Source organism: Dipodomys spectabilis, unplaced genomic scaffold (genome assembly GCF_019054845.1).
Source record: "Dipodomys spectabilis isolate Male_0828 unplaced genomic scaffold, ASM1905484v1 ptg000554l, whole genome shotgun sequence".
Classification (NCBI taxonomy): domain Eukaryota; kingdom Metazoa; phylum Chordata; class Mammalia; order Rodentia; family Heteromyidae; genus Dipodomys; species Dipodomys spectabilis.
This window is the reverse complement of record NW_024871231.1, coordinates 123,460-141,456: the sequence shown is the minus strand read 5'-3', so window position 1 is coordinate 141,456 and position 17,997 is coordinate 123,460. Positions and strand designations below refer to the sequence as shown.

General features: G+C 36.1%; 1 non-coding gene across 1 annotated transcript; it reads right to left on the bottom strand.

The window, feature by feature from the left end:
• Positions 1-1,611: 1,611 nt before the first annotated feature.
• Positions 1,612-1,713, bottom strand: LOC122100035. Its single transcript, XR_006146074.1, has one exon. It is a non-coding gene; the product is annotated as a U6 spliceosomal RNA (small nuclear RNA).
• Between the last annotated feature and the right edge of the window lie 16,284 nt (positions 1,714-17,997).

Below are 17,997 nucleotides of genomic sequence, written 5' to 3'. Positions count from 1 at the left end.
AAATTAGAGAAGTGTATATACAAGATGGAGGTGCACCAACATCAGATACAGTGAAAACAGGGGTTTAACTGTGGGGGGTGCACATATAAAAAATCACATCGTACATTATAAATATATTAGAAACCACAGGAAGAAATAAAACACCACTTTTGTCCTTATCATGGGGTTCATTTACCTTAACATCATCTTATCTAGTCATATGCACATGCTTTTGACCTTTTTTTTTTAAATTGTGAAAATACCATACAGAGGAGTTACAATTACATGGAAAATGTAACGAGTACATTTCTTATCAAGCATTGTTGCCTACTCCTTTTTTCTGCCTTACCATACCTTCTTTGCTTATCCCGGATATGCATTAGTTTTTGCAAATAAGGGATACCACAGGACCTATGTTTCTTTTTTTTTATATTGTGAAAATGCCATACAGAGTGGTTACAATTACATGCGTGAGTTATTGAGTACATTTTTTTTTATTGTGAGAATACTGACAGAGGAGTTACAATTACATGGGCAAGATTTCTTATCAAGCATTGTTGCCTCCCCTTTGTTTCTCCTTCCCATCCCTTCCCACACTCCCCCACTTTCCCCACCCTGTCCTCCTCCCCCCAAAGTAGTAAAGTTCATTTTTTGACATAATAACTTGTACATCTCATTGTTGCAATGGGTCCACTTGCTCCTCCTTTGTTTCCCCTTCCCATCCCTGCCCATCTCCCACCCCCCCAACACCTACCAACCCCTCCCCCCCAACCCCCCCCCCACTGTCCACATCCCTCAACACCCGGCCAAAATCATTTTTTGACATAACGACTTGTTCATTTCATTGTTGCAATGGGTCCACCTGCATCCCTTTTTAAACGATTTGTGTTTCCCTTCCACTGCACAAAGTATACCAACATCAAATACAGTGAAAACAGGGGCTTTAGCTTGCAGGAGGAACATACAAAGCAACAAAGAATTCATCTTATAAATATCTTAGAAACAATCGCAAGAAATAAAAACCATTTGAATCCTTATCTTGGGGTTCATTTTGCCTAACATCAACTTATATGATGTTTTCTGCTTGTAGCAGACACATACTAGTTATTGCAATTAAGGAAACCATGGGACCTATCTTTCTTTGGGCCTGGCTTACTTCACTTCTTTGGGCCTGGCTTACTTCACTTCTTTGGGCCTGGCTTAATTCACTTAATATAATTTTTTCCATGTCTTTCCATTTCCTAACAAACTGGGTGATGTCATTCTTTCTGATGGAGGCATAGAATTCCAGTACACACATACACACACACACACACACACACACACACACACACACACACACACACACACACACACACATTTTCTTGATCCATTCGTTTACTGTGGGGCCTCGGGTTCTGTTCTGTATCTTAGCTTTGGTAAATAATGCTGCAATGAACATAGTTTTGCTGGTAGTTTTAGTATGGTCTTGTTTGTGATCAAAATGGGATTGCTGGGACTTAGGGGCGCTCTATTGTAATCTTTTGAGGAACCGCCATACTACTTTCCAAAGTCTTCGAACAAGTTTAAACTCCCAACAACAATGCATTAAGGTTCCCTTCTGTCCACATCCCCTCCAGCATCTGTTCTTTTAAAAATCTAGAATGCTTCACAAAGTTGAGTGTCATCCTCAGTCAGGGGCTATTCTTCTCTTTATTGTTCCAATGTTAGTGTATGTGCTACTGAATTGAGCACAGAACATTTTTTATACATAAAGTGTAATTGATTTTCTTAAACTAGACAATTACACAAAAATTAAATTCAAAAGAATTGTCGTGAAGCCGGGCGCTGGTGGCTCATGTCTGTAACCCTAGCTACTCAGGAGGCTGAGATCTGAGGATCGCGGTTCAAAGCCAGCCCGGGCAGGAGAGACCGTGAGACTCCTATCTCCAATAAACCACCAGAAAACCGGAAGTGGCGCTGTAGCTCAAGTGGTAGAGCGCTCGCCTTGAGCTGAAGAGCTGAGGGACAGCGCCCAGGCCCAGAGTTCAAGCCCCACAACCGACAAAAAAAAAAAAAAAGAATTGTCGTGAAATTTTAGAACCATGTATTTCTTACAAAAGAACACATTTAAGAATAAAGTCAAGTTTGACATGTCAAAAACAAAATAATACCAGATATTTGTTGTTCAACAGATGTGTAGGAGGAGGAATTAAATTATTCTGTACAAGGAACCTGCCATTATGAACACTATAGAAAGTGTTAAGGTTTGTTAAAAGTTTTAATGTTTTAAATATGTTTAATTTTGGGAATTTGCTCATATATGCCAAAATTAAGACTATTTAGCAAGTTGTAAAACTTTTTCATAAAGCATTTAAGATTCATGGTACATACTACTAAATATGTACATTCAGAGTTTATAGAAACTTTACTAATGAGAAGTTGCGAAGTGTTTGTGTGAAGAAGCAGATTTAAGACATTAACTGCACAGTTTCTGTTAAAATTTAAAGGCTTCTTTACTTTATATGTTAGTGAGGAACAAATGATGGTATAAGCCATATACAAATGATGAGATGAACCATAAATAATAATCTTAATAATAATAATAATAATAATCTTTAAAGGCTACTCATAGCCTATAAAATTCTTGTTGAACATCATAGACTTAGGCAGTTTTAAATGTACAGCAATATGAGAAAATAATAAATCGAATATGTAGTACATTTCAAATACTGGAAACAGCGGTAATTGTTTTTTTTATTTTATTAATCATTAATATTTATGTATTGGTTTTCCTTATTTGTAGTATTGTTTTCCTTGTTGTAATATAAAACAACTTTTTGTAAGTCATCATTAGGAAGTACTTTGAGAATGTTATTGGGATGGCCACACTGTTTTTTATAGGTATATGTGAATTTACAAAGAGCAAAATTAATAAGAACAAAATATTGATTAAAATTTTATCAATTAGAATCTGAATCAGGAGTGTTGATAAATGTCCACACCTAAAATCTTAGCCCTAGACTGAAGCACTAGTGTTACAATGTTGAGCACACAAAAGTGAGAGACTGTGTTTTGTTTTGTTTTTGTTGGTTTTGGGGCTGAACTCTGGGTCCTGGGTGCTGTCTCTCAGCTCTTCAGCTCAAGGCTAGTGGTACTACTTGAGTCACAGCATCTCTTCCATCTTTTTCTGCTTATGTGGTGCTGAGGAATCAAACCCAGGACCTCATGCATGCAAGGCAAGCACTCTACACTGAACCACCCTCCCAGCACCTGAGAGACTGTGTTTTAAAAAATCATCTAAACAACATTTACTTTCTGTTTTGTGTTATATAATGAAATAAAGAATATCTTTTTATATTTTTGTATGGTCATACTTCTAAATTTATATTAAATTCAGCCACTTTATCCTTTTCAAAGTCATGTAATATCTCTGAGAGTTTGCTTCTGTAAAGATTGTTTTTGCATTGATAATTTATTTTGAGTCATTTTTATTTTTTATCAAAATCACTTTATATTTTATGGTTTTTTTGTGTTTTTTTAAGTGTGAAAATAACAGACAGAGAGGTTACAATTAAATGGGCAAGGTAATGAGTACATTTCTTATCAAGCATTGTTGCATACTCCTTTGTTTCTCCTTAGTATCCCTTCCCATCTCAACCCCCTTACGTCCCATTTCCCCCTCCCCTTTCCCCCAACCAAAGTTGTAAAATTTGTTTTTCGACATAATGTCTTGTATATCTCATTGTTGCAATGGATCCACCTGTATCCCTATTTAAAAAATTTTTCCCCTTCCCCTCCACAAATTATACCAACATCAAATACAGCGAAAACAGGGGTTATACCATGCGGGAGGGACATAAAAAGTAACAAAGTAGTCATCTTATAAATATGTTAGAAATAATTACAGAAAAGAAAAAAAATTTGAATTCTTATCATGGGGTTCACTTCACCTAACATCAACTTATCTAACAATTTCTGCATGTCTCAGACATACACTAGTAATTGCTAATAAGGGAAACCATGGGACCTATGTTTCTTTGGGCCTGGCTTAGTTCACTTAATATAATTTTTTCCAAGTTTTCCATTTCCTAACAAATAGGGCAATATCATTCTTTCAGATAGAGACATATAATTCCATTGTGTATATATACAACATTTTCTTGATCCATTCATCTAATGAGCAACATCTGGGTTGGTTCCATATCTTAGCTATGGTAATGCTGCAATAAATATATCTGTGTGGTAGCTTTAGTACGGTCTTGTTTGTGATCATTTGGGTAAATGCCCAAAAGTGGGATTGTTGGGTCATATGGGAGCTCTATGTGGAGTCTTTGGAGGAACCTCCATACTACTTTCCAAAGTGGTTGAAAAAGATTACACTCTCACTAACAATGAAGTAAGGTTCCCTTCTGTCCACATTCCCTCCAGCATCTGTTGTTATTAGAGTTCTTGATTATAGCCTTTCTAACTTGGGTGAGGTGATATCTCAGTGTTGATTGATTTGCATTTCTTTTATGGCTAGGGAGGTTGAGCATTTCTGCATGTCTTTATTGGTCACTCTCCTACCCTCTTCAGAGAAGTTTCTCTTTATGTCTTTAGCCCACTTATTTATTGGGCAGTATTTTCTTTGAGTATTTGTTGTTGGGGGATTTAATTTTTTGATTTCCAGGTCTGTTTTAGATATGAAACCGTTTTCAGTTGTATGGCTAGTAAAGATCCTCTCCGATTCCGTGGGCTTTCTATTGATCCTGCTAGCTATGTCCTTTGCCATGCAGAAGCTCTGCAATTACAAGCAATCCCATTTGTCCAACCTTTCTTTCATTTGTTGTGCTTTTGCATTTCTTTTCAGAAAATTTCAGCCTTTGTCAAGGAGACCTAGGGTTTCTCCTATTCCATCCTGTAATGTTTTCAAAATATCTGCTTTGACTCCGAGGTCTTTGATCCATTTGGACTTGATTCTGGTACAGGGTGATATATAAGGATCTAGCCTTAATGTTCTACAAGTGATTAACCAATTTTGCCAGTACCATTTACTGAACAGCCTTTCTTCGATTTTATCTTTTTAGATACTTCATCGAATATTAGATGATTATGAGTCTGTAGGTTCATTTCTGGGTTTTCAATTCTATTCCATTGTTCCTGAGATCTTTTCTTGTGCCAGTACAAAACTGTTCTAATTACTATGGCTTTGTAGAAGAGTTTGAAATTTGGTATTGATATTCCTCCAACACTGTTCTTTCTGTTAAGGATCGCTTTTTGCAATTGGGGGTCTTTTGTTGTTCCATATGAATTTTTGGATTGCCTCTTCTATTTCCTTGAAGAATGCGGTTGGAATATTGATAGGTATGTCATTGAACTTGTAGATAACCTTGGGAAATATTTCCATTTTCACAAGGTTCATCCTTCCTATCGAGGAACATGGGAGGTTTTTGCCACTTTCTAAGTTCTGTTTTGATTTCCTTTTTCAGATTTTTAAAGTTTTCTTCATAGAAGTCCTTCACTTCTTTGGTTAAGTTAATTCCTAGGTATTTTATTTTTTGTGGGGCCATTAAAAATGGAAAAGCTTTCTTGATTTGAGCCACACTTTTCTCATTGTTGGCGTACAGAAATGCCATTAATTTTTGAGGGTTAATTTTATACCCTGCTATTTTTCCAGGTTTGAATCAGCTTGAGTAATTTGGGAGTGGTGTCCGTGGGATTCTTTAAGTACAAGATCATGTCATCTGCAAAGAGGGAGAATTTTACTTCTTCTTTCCCTATTTGGATCCCTTTTATGTTGGCGTATTGTCTTATTTCTGTAGCTAGGCATTCTAATACTAAATTGAAGAGATGTTGAGAGAGTGGACATCCTTGTCTCATTCCCGAGTTAAGAGGAAATGGCTTTAGTTTTTCACCATTAATTATAATGATGGTTGTAGGTTTTCCATATACAGTTTTTATTGTATTGAAGAATGTTCCATGGATTCCTAATTTTTCCAGAACCTTCATCATAAAGGGGTGTTGGATCTGGTCCAATGCTTTTTCTGCATCTGTTGAGATAACCATGTGGTTTTAATCCTTGCTCTTGTTGATGTGATAAATTATATTAATTGATTTGTGTATATTGAAAAAGGTTTGCATCACTGAAATAAATCCAGTATATTGGTGTATGATTTTTTGGATGAATTGTTGAAGTCGATTGGCCAAAATTTTGTTGAGAAGTTTTGCATCAATGTTCATCAAAGAAATGGGTCTATACTTCTCTTTCTTTGATGAGTCCCTGCCTGGTTTGGGGATGAGGGTTATGATGGCTTCATAGAATGTGTTCGGTAGTGAACTTTCTCTTTCAATTTCATTGAAGAGTTGGAGTAGTATTTGTGTGAGCTCTATCTTGAAGCTCTTGTACAATTCCGCTATAAATCCATCAGGTCCTGGGATTTTCTTACATGGGAGGTCTCTTTTTGCTGTGACTATTTCAATGCTTGATGTGGGCCCCTTAATATGCTTTAATTCATCTTGGTTTAGTATTTGCATGTTGATAATTGCTAGCAAAAGGTCCATTTCTGCCAAGTTTTCAAACTTATTAGCATAAAGATTTGAAAATATTCACTTTTAATGTTCAGAATCTTGGTTGTTTCTGTGGTGATGTTTCCATTCTCACATCTGAGTTTATTTATTTGGGTGTGTTCCTTCTTTTTCTGATAAGATTTGCTAAGGCTTTGTCAATTTTGTTAATTTTTTCATAGAACCAACTCTTTGTTTTGTTGATTCATTCTGTTTTTTTTTTTTTTATTTCTAATTCGTTTAACTCGGATTTAATGTTAATTATTTCTTTCCATCTATTGAATTGGGGTTTATCTTGGTGTTCTTTGTCAAGGTGGTTCAGATGTCTCATTAAGTGGTTGGTTTCAGATCTCTCTAATTTGTTGGTGTAGGAATTCAGAGCTATAAACTTGCCTCTGAGTACTGTCTTTGCAGTGTCCCAGAGGAGCTGGTAATTTGTGTGTTCATTTTTGTGGAATATCATGGACATTTGAATTTCCTTTCTAATCTCTTCCATGACCCCCTGGTTATTCAACAGTGTGTCGTCCAGCCTCCATGCGTTACAAGACTTTTTTGGTGTTGAGTTCTAATTGTATTCCCTTGTGGTCTGAGAGGATGCAAGGTGTAACTTCAATGTTTCTGAGTTTGGACAAGTTTGTTTTGTGACCTAAAATGTGATCTCTTTTGGAAAATGTTCCATGAACTGCAGAGTAAAACGAGTATTCTGATGCTACTGGGTGAAATATTCAGTAGATGTCTGTTAAATCTATTTGCTCTATGCAGTTGTTTAAATCTGCGGTTTCCCTGTTGATTTTTTTTTTTGCTGATTTGATCTATAGAGTGGGGATAGTGGTGTGTTAAAATCCTCAACAATTAATGTCGTTGGATCTATGTGAGATCTGAGGGAAAATAGTGTCTCTTGGATAAATTTTGGTGCTCTATTGTTTGGCAATTCCATATTTAGAATTGTAATATCCTCCTGAAATAGAGAACCCATAAGTCATATGTAGTGACCTTCTTTATCTCTTTACACTAATTTTAATTCGAGGCATATTTTATCTGATATTATTATTGCAACTCCTTCCTGTTTATGGCAGCCGTTTGCTTCGTAGATTTTATTCCAGCTTTCATTAACAAAATGTGTTTGCTTTTATAGGTAAAGTGTGCCTCCTGAAGGCAGGAGATAGAATTATCTTGCTTTTTAATCCAACTAGACAGTCTATTTCGCTAAATTGGAGCTTTAAGACAGTTAATGTTGAGAGGTAGGACTGAGAGGTGTTTGGTAGCTCCTGCCATGCTATCCACCTCCTTGGGGGCTGTGGAAACTTGGTTTTTCCTATGGTTCTTGGATTCTCAGTTTGGGTGTGGTTTCTTAGCCATTATTGTGGTCTTGTTGGGTTTCTGTGTGTAGGTCATCTTTAAGTATTTTTTATAGGGCTGGTTTGGTGGAGATATATTTTTCAGTTTTTCTTTGCTATGGAAGGTTTTTATTTGACCTTCGGTTATGAAGGAGAGTTAAGTTGGGTACAGTATTCTTGGTTGAAAATTGTTTGTCTTCAGGGCATGGCATACAGCCTGCCAGGCTCTTCTTGCTTTACTTATCTATGCTGAAAAATATGAGGTGATTCTAATTGGTTTTCCTTTATAGATGATTGATCTTTTCTCCTTGACATTTTTAAGAACTTATTCTTGATCTGAATTGGTCCTGTATAGATTATAATGTGACAATGGGAAGTGCTGTTCTGTTCTGGTTTATTTGGGGTTCTACAAGCATCTTGTATCTGAATAGGCCTATCTTTTTGTATGTTTGGGAAGTTCTCTGCTAGGATCCTGTTAAACAAATTTCCTCGACAATTAACTTCTGTCTCTACGTGCTCCTCTACACCATTTGTCCTCAGAGTAGGCCTTCTGATTGTGTATTCCAAATGTTGAATAGATTTATCATATTTCTTGGATTTGTCTTGGATAATTGTATGTTCTTTCTCTATAATACCTAGGCTGTCTTCAATCCCCAAGTTTCGATCTTCTGCATGCTCTAACCTACTGTTGTCTTTCTACTTGGTTTATTTCTTTTCCTTCTATTTGGTCGGCCTTGATGGCTTCAAATTCTTTGTTGGAGCCTTGTTTTAGATCTTCTATGAACTTCTTTACTTCCTTAATTTGGTGTTCTCAAATCACTTAGTTGACTGGTTATGGATTACTTGGACTCCCATTCCTGCTGTCGGGCTCCATTCAGCATTCCCTGTGTGGTCGCCCTGAATTCTTTCAGCTGTCTGTTTATGGATTCCATGAATGCCTCTATTGATCTTTGTCTATTCTCATCCTGATGTCACAATTCCTGTGTTATGCTTTGATTAGCTTCCTCACGTTCATGCAATTCCTGTAGTTCCCTTTGAGTGTTCTCAGCCTGCTCACGCAATTCCTTTATTTCTCTTTGACTGTTCTCAACCTGTTCATGCAATTACTGTATCAGTCTTTGAGTAGTTTCCTGACAGTCACGAAATTCCTGTACTAATGTTTGGTTTGTCTCCTCTCTCTCTCCCTATCACGTTCAAACTGAGTCCTTTGCAAGCTTTCATTCTTTTCATTCACCACGTTTTCCAATAATGTTTGTAGTGCTTTGCAGGAACTCTCCTCCGGATTATTCATTAACTGTTCTGTCACTGGATTATCATGAATGGGAGTTGAGATACCCAGACTTGCCATTTTTCTCATGTTTTCCGGCTTGTTCTGCACACTTGATATGAAAGTGACACCAATTTTTTTGCTAAAACACTATTTTAAGGCAAGCATCAACCAAAGTCCTGTAGTTGCATAGTCAAAATGGCTGCAGATAGAAGCTAGTGTAACAGATACAATCTATTCAACACCAAAAAACTATGCATTAATGGGCTAAGAACAGCAAAGATGAATTTTTCAAATCAGAAATTATTATGTTTAGGGAGAAATGTGGGGGGAAATAGGATTAGAAATATGTGGAGAAGTTAGAGTAAATTTAACCAAGTCCTAATCTCCGAGAGGGAGAGGGATTGGACAGAATGATAGGAGAGAAATTAAAAAGAAGATAATCAAAAATGGAAAAACAAAAATTTAAATTTAAAAAGTGAAACATTTAAAAATTATGTAACTTTAAAGAAGTGATATTGAGAGAAGAAAAGGATAGGATGACAGGAAGGGATGATAGAAAGGAGACATGAAAAAATAAAAAATAAAAATTCTTAAAATATTTACTTGAAAATTATATGGTATAAAGATATAATACTGCTATTAAACAGTTAAGCCTAAAAGTTTGTGAATTAAGTAATACATTTCTGGATTAATTATGTACACAATGGGGGATAAGTTCTAATAATCGATGAAGGGTATTTATCTGGGGATGAGGCAAAACAGCAATTAAGTCATGCAAAAAAAAAAAAAAAGAAACAAAAAAATGAAAAGAATCAAAAAAAATAAAAACAATTTAAAAAGGACTAAAATGTTAATAGCGATTTTTTAAAAAAGCACACACACACACCCACCCACCCCCCCCCCCCCCCCCCCACACACACACACACACACACACACACCTAAAATAAAAATTAGGAGAAGAAGAAAAAAATGATTAATAGAAAACAATTAAAAAATTTAAAAAAATGGTACCAAAAAAAGTTGTTTAATTTTCGGGTGTGTGTGTGTGTGAGGAATGGGAAGATCCTGTATCTGCCCTGTGTCTGTAATCAGTCTCTTCGTGGAGTCTCTGGTCTGCCTGTGGTGCTTGGTTTTCCTGTGGCCTGATTGATTTCTTACATCAGTTTGTTTGAGCAGTCAATAAAATGCTCCGCTTTATCCAGGATTTTGTGACCCTCCTTCAGGCTGGTTCAGTGGGAGGGAGATCTGCTTTGAGTATCACGAAAGAGAAAGATGGCTGTTTCCTCTAATTTGGAGATGCTGTGATGAGGCTACGTTCTGGGTAGGGTTGAGGCGTTTCAGCAAACAGTAGCTTTTCCCTGAGGGGCTAGCTCCTGAGACACTCCCAGACCCCAGCCTGGAGCCATTCTCAAGATTTATGTTTATTGAATTTCAATTGATTGTCTAGGCTGCTGTAGGTAGGGGCAGCCTCTGGTTCTGTTAACCCAGTGAAGATAGTCACTCCTCTGTGGGGCAGAACTCTCTCTGCTTGGGCTAGGTGACTTTCTCCTGGGTGGATCTGAGCCTGGAAGCTCAGGTCAGATACCTGTGACCTTCTAAATGACCCTTTTGTTTTCTTCAAAGGCCTGAGTTGGAGCTAGTTGCTCAGCCTGGCCTTTCTCAGTATCAAAGATGATGTCTGGTGGGAGGGGGAGGGGCAGCCTTCCCTCCTCTGCTCCATGAGAAGGAGTGAGGATGTCAGGATTCTACTCAGGCAGGAGTCTTTGTTCCTGGTTATCTCTGGTCTGTGATCTGCTCCTTTTCAGTTCTTGTTGGTGTTGAGTAGAATCCGCTCACCCACTGCATATGGCGCCTTTGTCCTGGACACTCTGTTGTAGATATGGTGGCTATGGGTGCCACAGATGCTGCCACAACCGTGGCTACTGGCAAGTGCTTAGATCTGTCTTCTTGCCTGGATCTTCCCTCTCTAGTCAAACTCTGTGTACAGTGTTGGCACACTTGGTGTGATTATCTAGGCTAGTACTGTTCACTGGAACACTAAAACTGCTTTGTATGTGAGAGCTTGTTTAGCCTCCAGGTTCTCCCCTACCATCTTCCTCCGACCTCCATGAAACGCTTTATATTTTATGTTGATTGGTTATTATGCAACAAATACCTTCAAATGTACATGTAGTGTCAAAAGATAGGCATATGAATATTCTCATACAGCTCTTATTTATCTGTTATGCACTTTCACTATTATGATATTTCTCTCTCTCTTATACTCTCTATCATTTCCTCACTTTCTCTTTCATGCTTCACGTCTGCTGCTTAGAATTTCTGGTGGTCTACTATTATCCGTCAGGATCCACTGGTTTGTGGGAACATGATATGGACAATCAGTTACCTTTGCCTTATTGAAGAGTTACAACTGTGATGTGATATTATTATTTGCCATTCTAAATGGTAAAACAACAGATCTAGGAATTCCTTTTCAATTTTATTACTATTATAAATTTTATCTCATAGGAATAATTGGGATGGATAAGATACTTTCAACCTGTGACCTAAAAGTACGTTTCCTTTTACAAACTTTTCCTTTGAGTATCAGTGAGTAACTACATGTAATGAAAACAAAGCTATCCTATGGAAAGTAGACTGAAAAACAAGATAATGGGGAAGTGAGTACAAAGGATACCCATCATAGAGCACAGATCCTCAGGGCAGTTTATCATGTACACTTTGTGAGAATGACAATGTGTTAGGAACTATACATTAAATCACTGAACACTTGATATATATATGCAAATATATTTATATATTTACATTTGTTTATATATGCATATATGTATGTGCCCTTATATATGTACACATGTATGTTACTATACTCACAAATACACACATACATATACCCATGTATACATGCACACATGGAGAAAGACACATAGTTACAGTCAACATAAGTTTCACTAGTTGTTGAATATGCCTTAGACGGAATTCTTGGAACCAAATATGTTGAAGATGTATTTGTCTCTAAGAGTTCTTTTACCACTCCTCTTATCTCTTAAAACTGGTACGTTTTAAGACATGAGATTTGACTTGCAAAATGCAGTACAAGTGATAGGAATTCATTCGGAAGTCTCAGTAAGTAAAGGTCGTATGGTGTCACCCTGCTCCCCATGGAATGCTTGCTCTTGTAGACTCTCAACAGCCAAAGTAGCAGGAGAATATCCTATCAGAGTATATACTATCAGAGGGGGGTTGGAGGGAGGATTTGGGTGATGTGAAGGGAAGGGATGGTAGGGGAAAAACAAAGGATTGGGTAACAATGCTCAATAAGAAATGTACTCACTTCCTTCCTTATGTAACTGTAACCCCTGTGTACAGTGTCTTTACAATAAAAATATATATTAAAAAGATACAAGGAAAACTTCTGTACTTATGGGAAGTTGTATTTATCAGTCAATATCAGTAAGGTATTGGTTTTAGGACCACAGGCATATTAAAATGTTGGATCCTCAAACTTTTTACTTGAACACAGTATATTATTTACATTAGAATGTGTCCACAACCTAGTTCAGAGTAATTGCTGTGAAACATTTTACTACATTTTATGTTTGTAATGGAAAATAAAAGTATATGCACTATCAACAGATACAAATTTTTTCAATTTTTTTTGTCTTTTTGTCTGCATTTTGTGGATGGAATTGGGAGAGCAATTTTGAAAAGCTCAAATTTCATCACCAAGAGCTGTCTGCAAAATGTAAAAGGATCTAATACAGCATATTGAATAGTATGGAACTCCAAGGAGAAGTACTTGAATTGAGACATTATCAGAAGGTCTAACCACGCAAGGACTTTTTAGAAGCACAGCTGCTAGATTTCTAATGGAGAGCTCTCATAACCCTTTGTGAAACACAAGTCAGAACCTCATTGAAGTGTAGATTATTTTCCCTCACCTTTCTGTCAAGCTCAGTCATTATCAATCAACATTTAGCTAATCTTGAATAATCCTCTAATAACCAAATGTTGATGGAATGTTCATATGCAGAAAACCTGGGAAGGCAAACTTTTTCCAGTTAAGACAATCTATATTCTATGCTCCAGCAGAGAGAAAACTAGGTAAGCATCTATTTACAACCTTCTGAATAGTTCTAATTCTGCCCACATCAGTTATCTATCCATACCTGTGATGGAGTGAGAGGATTTTAAAAGAATTTAGTGATCTAAAATTTAAATTTAAATGTGGAATGAAATTAGTTCCAATACATCATACTAAGATATTTAGAAACAAGTGAAAAACCTAAAGGTCTATACGATTTTTTTTTATTGGAACTGTAGGGATATTGGAAATTGGTTCTCTATATTTTAAGCAACTTGCAAGAAGAATTGGAAAAACACAATTTACATTCAGAGTAGACTTGTCACACTAATTTTTGTATATTGAAAGGTGCACAAGCCTCAACAATATGTAAATGGTATCCTCTTATTTATCTCTAAAGTTTTATGCATCTGGTCCATTAACATTAAAATTTCAAAAAAAATTAATTTTTAGCTAATTGTCCAAAGGGGTTTTGCTTCATCATGTCAGTGTTGAATAGAGAATATGTGCATTTCAATGTACAATGCATCTGGATAATTGTCAACCTTTCCATTTTTCTTTCTTCCTTTACCCCAACCCCACATATCCCTTCAAGTTTCCTACTTATATTCTCACTTATGTATATTGAGTTATATGACTGTATTAGTCCACCATTTCCATCACCATTCTTCTGCTCTACTCCCTTTATGCCCAAATCTCCCTTTGAAGACTGATTTCAACTTCATGGGATTTTGTTAAATATCTCTGCCATTGGTATGTGGCTTTGGGCTTGCCATATCCTCTCTCCCATGTTTGACCTACATAAAAGAGGATATTTCTACATTTTTCTAATCTCTGAATGTCTGAGTAAGGTCATTAATCTGGGTATCCTTTTCATTTTTTAAATTTCAAATATAATATAAGCTTTGTTTGACTAGTCATTTTCTAAAAATGAGTGATATTCCTGAACACTAATATTTTGGTACCAAATTGAGACTGTAGTAACCTTGATGATAATAGTAACAAATCTATTTTAAGTAGATTGAGATGCAACTAAAGTATTTTCATTATATTTATTTCTTAGTGATCATTTTTTAATGAATAAATGAGACTTTTCCATCCAGTTTAGGTTAAGAGCGTTAAGTAATGGACTAGATGGTAAGTAAATCCGAAAATGTTTTAGGCTACAGGGGTTCAGGAAAATGTGGGATCAATGGATACTACAGTATTTTTCCTGATAATAGAATTTGAGGGCAAGTTATTTTATAATGGTTCATGTTAGGGAACAAGATAACTTCAGAGGAAGAGTCATAAAATTTGTGGGAATCAGGGCAATCTGAAACTCATTTCCATAGTGCAAACTGATAAAAACTAGACTATTTTTCTTAAACATTAGAATTGGACTATCATTAGGGTGAAAGTTAGGTTTCAGTTGCAGCTGTGGTTAGTGTTAGCATTAGGGCAATGATAATTTAGTGTAAAACTGAAACTATCTTTGAATAACAAGTCATGTTAGAATTAGGATGAATGTGAAATATGAACCTGCTAATTATATTAAGATTAGGATATGTGTGAGGGTTAGCCTCAATATTCCAGTTAAGGTTAGGGTTACAAAAATGGCAAGATAATGAGTAAAACTACAAACTATTTTTAGAGAGATTAGTTGAATCAAAGTTAGGATGAATAAATCTAATGTATTTGTATGGCTTTTAGAATCCAAAGGCTATTAGTACTATGGTTAGGGTTACTGTTCTAGTTCAGGTTAGACTTAGGGTTAGGGAAGGGTAAGCTTTAAGGTAAAACTGAGAGTTTTCTGCTAACATTTTCAAGTAACATAAGTGTGAAATTTAACAAAAACTACAGAGTTTTCCTAATTTTCCTGTTCAGCGTTCAATAGGGTTAAATTTAGAGTTAGGTTTCTAGTAGGTTTAGATATATAGTTAGGGTTAGAAAGTAGAGTATAATTTAAGTAAACCTGCAACTTCTTTTTAGAGATATAGGAGTTCAGTAAAAGTTAAGATCAGTGGAAACTATGATAGTTTTCATGATTTAAAGATTTGAGGTTAATATTCATAATAGGGAACGATTTCAGAGTCCAATTCAGGGAATCTGTAGGATTTGGTGCAAAGTGCAAATAAATCATTTCAAAGACCATGAGTATCTGTTAGGATATATTTTCCATTAATTTTAGGATTAGGTTACTATTATCATCAAGGTTACTCTCACGGTTCTGACCAGGATTAAAGTTAGGATTATGGAAATGGAAGGTTGAGAACTTGAGTGACTTACTTCTTTTGTGTATGTATATGCACTTTTCTAAGGCTAGAAGTCAAGGCTTGGGTTCTATCCCTGAGCATTATGCTGTATTCTAGCATTCTACCACTTGAGCCATGATTCCACTTCCATCTTTCTTTGACAGTGATGAGAGTCTCACCGATTTTCCTATCCAAGCTGACATTGAACTGAGATTCCCAGATCTCTGCCTTACGATTAAAGGTAGAATTAAACTCATGAGCTACAAGTGCCATGGAAAGTGCCTGACTTTTATTGATTGTTTTTACTTTTGTTCAAGATCAACATTGAATTCAATATCTGAAAGCATTGCTCATTAGGTAACAAGTTGCCACTTGAGCCATATCTCCAAAAATGATTATCTTAAATAGCTGGAAATCATTAAATTTTCTTCAGATGATATGTATCATTAGTGTTGTTCTAAAAATTATCCTAACCAAAACAGATTTATAGACCCTAGAGGTGATCTGAGCAGATTCTTATGGTTGGGTTCTAATTGCATAATATTTTAGGGACATGATTTTTTAATTATTATTTTAAGTAGCAAAGGAGTTAGTAAACAAGGCAGTTTCTGCGTACAATATACCTTGATCAATGCCAACCCTTTCAACATTCACATCCTTCCTCTATGCACCTCTTCCTTCACTCTTCTTAATTTTGTAGGATATTTACTGGACTACTCTGTGCACTTCCCCCATTTTCTCCTGGTCATTCTTGTACCTTTTCCCCCTTCACCCCTGTTTTGACTAGCCACTTACATATGATCCAGCAACTCTACTCCTAGGCATTTACCTGAAAGATTACAAACCAGGAAATAGTACATATTTCAGCACAACCATGCTTACTGAATCAGCCCAGATACCCCTCAAGAGAGAAATGATTCAAGAAAATGTAATACACACACACACACACACACACACACACACACACACACACACACACACACACACACACAGGAAATCCTACTTACCCTTCAGAAAGAGTATTGTACTATTTGTATCTCTCATTTCTCCTTTCTTCTGCCTGGTATCACATTGTTGTTGTACTGTCCCTGTACTGCAGTAAGTGACACATGCAAACTGATGTAAAAGATTGTCAGTGTTATCGGCTAGCCATAGATTCCTAAATATGAGTTATATGCTCATTCTCTTTGTTTATTCATGCCTTTGAGTAGTGATTGCACAGTTTCATTTGTACCATTTGCTACACAGAAAAGAGATGAACCACGTGTATGTATATATACATATATGCACATACATGTATATACATACATACATGGATATTTGTACACATATGGGTATATATTAAATACTTGAATATACTTTATATTTTTGAGTATTATGGAGCTAACAAAAATCACATGCATTTTATTTCTTAGTCAATTCTTTCAAAGCCTAAATAACGTTGTCTCCTTTGAATACATAATTTTAAAGAGAATATCACCATCTCTAATCTTTCAGTGGCCTTCAAATTAGATGTTCAAATGAGAAAAAGTTATTTAGGCTTTTTGGTGAAAGAGAGGAGTATTACTAGGGTTCTATTCAGGTGTTCTCTGCTTGCTAGATAGGACTTTATTTTTATAGCAACAAGCAGCTCAATTACTTTTGCCATACATCTAGTCCATTTTATTTACTTGAAGTTTTGAACTTTTTGCCCAGGTCTGATCTTAGATTGACTGAATGATCTTAGATTGCTTCTTATGTCTCCCACACAATTAGCTAGGATTGCAGATGTGAACCACTATGGCCAGCTCATTTGTTGAGATGGATGTCTTGGCAGTTTTTTCTCTGGCCTGGCCTCATTTCTGCTTCCTGATCAGCTGGGTTTACAGATGTAGGCTACTATACTAGATGTAAATGACACATTTTTTTAAAAGAGGTTTTTATTGAAAAATAAAGTATAGAGGGGTTATAGTTATATGAGCAAGGTAATGAGTAATTTTCTATTAAGCCTTGCTGCCTCCTCTGTTTTCCCCTACCCTTCCTTCCTTCCCAACTGCACAATTACTCCTCCACTCCCACCTTCCCCTCTTCCCTGCCTAAATTGCAAAGTTCCTTTTTCAACGTAGTGTATTGTGTATCTCATTGCTACAATGGGTCAGCCTGTATCCCTATTTAAACAATTTGTTTTTTCCCTTCCCCTCCCAAAGCTAGAGAATTGTGTATACAAGATACAGGGCACTGACACCGAATACAGAGAAAACAGGGGTTATACCATGGTGGAGGAACATACAAAGAAACAAAAAAATCAGATGTTATATAATAAATCCCTATCTTGTAGTTCAATTTGCTTAAGAATATCTTATCTGGTCATATGTACATACTTTTTGAACTTTTATTCTTGTCCCAGATATATACCACTTATTGCAAATAAGGGAAACTATAGGACCTATGATTTTTTGGGTCTGACTTATTTCAGTTAAAATAATTTTTTCCAAGACTCCACTTAGAGCTCACCCAGCAATCCCACTTTTGGGCATTTACCAAATTATCAAAAACAAGAACATACTAAGCTACCAGCACAACTATGTATAT